The sequence below is a fragment of the Acartia tonsa genome, chromosome 5 (assembly GCF_053477335.1).
Source record: "Acartia tonsa isolate MP-2025a chromosome 5, ASM5347733v1, whole genome shotgun sequence".
Taxonomy (NCBI): Eukaryota; Metazoa; Arthropoda; class Copepoda; order Calanoida; family Acartiidae; genus Acartia; species Acartia tonsa.
Genome location: NC_137264.1, coordinates 41,822,556 through 41,827,219, shown reverse-complemented (window position 1 = coordinate 41,827,219; position 4,664 = coordinate 41,822,556). Strand labels below are relative to the sequence as shown.

General features: G+C 31.3%; 1 long non-coding RNA gene across 1 annotated transcript; it reads left to right on the top strand.

Annotated features, from left to right (window-relative positions):
- The first annotated feature begins 613 nt into the window (after positions 1–613).
- Positions 614–2,980, top strand: LOC145319530 (uncharacterized). The gene is made up of 3 exons (XR_013879918.1): positions 614–655; positions 1,239–1,373; positions 2,076–2,980. It is a non-coding gene; the product is annotated as an uncharacterized LOC145319530 (long non-coding RNA).
- The last annotated feature ends 1,684 nt before the right edge of the window (positions 2,981–4,664 follow it).

Sequence of the window (4,664 nt, the reverse complement as noted above, 5' to 3'; positions counted from 1 at the left end):
GACCTTGCTATCCAGGGTGGGTAATTCAGGTTGCTTGTGTCAGTTTTGCCAGTTTCACTGCTGGGAGTACCTTAGCCTCAGCTGCACGTCTGCTCTACACTTGTGGTTTGCCGTAATCTCACACAGCTGTCACCAAAAGTTGTGGTATCTGCCTAGGGTAAATGGCAGACACCAGAGTTCAAAATGACTACGGCAGTGTGAACAGACGTGGACACCTATACTATAGAGAAGCTACGCTTCTCTAGCAATCACTAAATAATAAACAGCATCTATTCAGTTGTTCCTTTATTGAAGGTCTAAGGATTACTAAAGTTATATACAACAAACAATAGCTACACAGATAGGAATAAATAATCATAAATAACAGCAATATAATACATGTACAATAGTCAGTTTGGGCAATAATGATCCCCCATCCCTGAGAAGGGTGGGGGGAATTAACAATGCAGCTTAACCATAATAAGGCTGTCAGATTCAATCATTAATTTTAGGCATAGGGAGGGGGTCGGCAGACCCCTTCCCCAGGACTCGGGGGAGGGCCTTTGGCCCTTCCCCGAACCCCGGTCAGGGGTGCCATAGGCATGGCTCACGGTTGCCGAATACCACAATAGAATGTTCTGTAAATGGTAAACTTGCTAAAACTGAACAAACCCATGTAAGTATAGTTTCCGAGTACTTTGAAAACTAACTAAGGGGGCATTTAAAAGAGGGAGGGGGGGGGGGGGCTAAGCTACAATCTTAACCACAATCTTGAAATGTATTTTTAAAATTTTAACTTAATTTTAAGTTTTTTTTTCTCTAGAGGCAATATCTCTTATGGATGTACCTTTCCCTAAAATAAATAAAAAAGATTTAAGGAACAAAAAAGCTTAAAATTCACATCACTACAGACACACAGACAAGATATACTATTACTTTTATATAAGAATGTTTATTTATCAAATCGTATTATCGACAGCTTTCCGACGAAAAGTTATGAGAATATAACTAGTTTTGTTAGGAAGCTCTTTCTTGACGGCTAGTGGCTTCGCTAATCTTAAGCTTCAGACGGATTGCCAGACAGACGGACGTACAACTACAGATATCATTCTATTTTGGAAAATTGTCTTTATAACGATGCTTTACTTAATTTTTCAGTATGACTGGGAACCGGTTCTAATCCAGCGGATAGTAATCTGTTTTGAAGCCATACTAAAAAAATATTGAATTTCATCCAAATATTAATATTTTGTGTCTAGGGAATGGTGAGTGGAATGTGGGTGATGGCATTATCTCTGGGAAGTTTTATCGGAGCCTCCTCTGGGAGTGCCATCTATGATGTGGCCGGATTCTCCTGGTCTTGCACTGCTGAAGCTAGTCTCATGGGTCTTTCAGTAAGCAATTCCTAATCGGTGGTTTGCTCAAAGTGTCAATCGAGCCCTAACCCTAATCTTTATTTTAGAAATAAATTGAAATTAAGAGGTAGTTTTTTTCTATGCATAAACCCTGTAAGGGCCTTAACCTGTCTGGCCTATACCAACAATGCCCTGACCCTGAGGGGCTATCGAGTACATAATATAACCTATTTAACTTGACCTAATGTAATAGGCAAACAAACAAAGAACTACCCCTCCTCCATCATAAAAAAAATCCACTCGGCCCTTTGATAGAAACTGCCTCTCAATCGTTTGGAAATCAAGTGGTAGTATGGAGCGGACAATAGCAGTAAAATTAATCTACAACCCTTTATTTCTCTAATAATTAGACTATCACACATAAATTATTGAAATATGGTAAGTGTCATGTGTGACGCCATAAAAAAACGTCTAAATTCACCCCTTTTTAAAAAAATCGACCCTTACCTCAACCAGTAAATTTGTATGATTAGACCTTTTGTAGAGAAGACCTTTTATAGAGGTAAATCTTTTGCATGAGTAGATCTTTTGTAAAGGTTGACCTTTTATAAAATAGACCTTTCGTAGGAACGCCCTTTTTAGGGGTTTCCTTTCCCACTTCTCCTCTCATCCTTCCTTTTTAGACGTATTTTTATGACGTCACACATGACACTTTCTGTACACCCATAAAATATTTTTTAGATTCCTTTGATTTACATTCTTGTGAGGTGTGTACCCAGTATGAAGAAACATAGTAGAGACCACAATCAACACAAATTACCTGAAATCTGCTCAACAAAAACTGTGTAGAAATATTGTAATTTTTAAAAGTGAAGCTTTTTCTATAATTGGGGTGTGTCCGTCCGTCCGGAGCGGATAGCTTTTTATGTTAATTTAGGCATGTTAGAATTGTCTTATCGATTTCAAACTTTGCATGGTGGTTTCTGTAGTAGTTAGGTACGATTTTATGTTGATTTGTTATCATTTTTAACACAAATTTTTATGTGATTTTATAATCCGATTGATCTGATTTTTTGAATACTGATTCCGATGACAACAAAGAACAATGTTATAAGTGAAGCATATCTATGTATAAAAATGTAAGTATGTCCTTAAACATTATCCTGTATTTAAGCAGTTTTTCAAGAAATTTACTTACAATTTTGTGTCGACTTTTATAAATTTGTATTCTGATTATTTAGTTCTGACACTCTACAAGTGTTAATGTTTAATTGTCATACCATTTCAGAGCTTCGCTTTAATGTATGTTGTCAACCTTGTTTTACTGTATTAATTGTAAACTTTTTAAAAGAGCAAAAATCACCTTTTCAAAAAAAGTAAAAAGTGTACATAAATTAAAAATGTTTACTTTTAAAGTCAATTTTGTAATCTTCAACAATGTTTGTACGAAAAGCCGTATTTAATCTATTTAATGATATAACTTAAGGCTCAGATTTAAAAGAAAATATGTTGTTTCTTTATAAATATTAAAATTGCAGTCCCTACATAATGTTTGCCCGTCTGATTTGTTGAGCTATATTTTTTGTTTTATGGGTATTATCATCATAATAATGAAGAAGTACAAAAATTTAATAAATGATTAATTCAGTTTATAAATAATTTATTTTTGTAAATAAAGAAATAATACATTATTTTCCTTTAAGCATTTAGAGTTTAGTTTTATTTATAAAGACAGATTTTTATTGAAATTGTAAAAAATAGTAATAGATGGAAGTCATCACAACCCACCCATAGTTGGTCGAAATAGTTAAAATAGTATGAGTAAGCCACTGAACGATATCGAGTTCCCCATATTAAGTTAAAGGCTATTTACTAAGCACGGTTAGTTTTTTATTAAATGAATAAGTTAGGGTACAATGTTTGGCACTTTCGATATAAGTAAATGATAATAACAAAGCCACAGAATACGATAATACCTTCAGAAAAATCGATGAAAATAGTTTTCATACTAAATTTTGTTTTTTTTATATTTTTTCTAAAATGTCATGACAGAAGATGCAAAATGTCGTCTTAGTTTTTTGAAAGGATTAATCTTCTCTGAAATCTAAATTATCAAAATATTTTTTTTGGTAAATGATTATACGATATATGTCAAACATTTTATCAGAAAGAAATATTTAAAATTGTGAAGTAGAAACCTGAATAATTTTTCTTGTGGAAATAGTTTTCTGCAAATGTTGATAAACATATGTCTGCTAGCATTAAGATGTTTGTACTGCCAATACACGTTGGGTTTTATTTAAAGAATTTCTTTAAAATGTTTTTTTTTACATTGTATACCAATAACGCAATATTTGCTATCAGAAAACCCCCGACTAAGACTTGCCTACGACCCGATCTTTTATGATTGCTTTGTAATTTACATTTTTGAAAGTCTTTCAACAGTATACACAGCAAGTTCTCTCTTTTTTAACTAACTTTCCGAATAATATACCTAAAGCATTTGAATTGACAAAGGCTATGCTAATATTTTTACCATTCAAGTTTATTTAATATTCTAATAAATAGCGCAACCCTCCAAGTTTATGACTACTTTTCATGAACATATGATCTAAAGAATAAGCTCTGACGCAATGTCATATAAGGATATTATAATATTCATTAAAAAAATTGTTATTTTTGCATATATGTTACATTTTACAGTGTTTTGTGGCTCAAAAGAAAGACAATTAAAAATTATTTCATATTATATAGTTTAAATTACATAAGATAACCTAGAAATAGTAAAAAATTCCCTTTCTTTTTTTGTCGCAAAAGAGAATTCAACAAAGATTTTCATTAAAAAACACCTTAGTGTAAAAATTAAAAAGTTTAAACATGGTCACAAAAAGATTCAATTAGTTTATTAAATGTTTCATTTTCAGCAAATGACGATTAATCTCTATTACAAAGAATAAAGTGTAAAAAGATATTCTCGTTTTAATTTTAAGCAACTTAAAATGCATTTTAATACCTTTTAATGATTTATTTTTTAAAACATCATTTTATAAAATGTTATTGATTTTTAAAGTTATATATTAAAATGTTTTTAAATTTTGTTAACATTTTGTTTTAAATGTAGAAAATTGGTAATTCTAAACATTCAAAAAATGATTTTATTAAATTTTCATCACTTAAATTGCATGTTTGATGAAATTTTCAACTGATAATTCAAGAAAAATCGTTTAGGTTTTATTATATTTTACTTTGAAATGTTAAAAAAATATATTATTGTCAAAAATGTGGAAGTTATACTTTCCTCAAAAAAAGACCTAAAACATGCAAATTAAC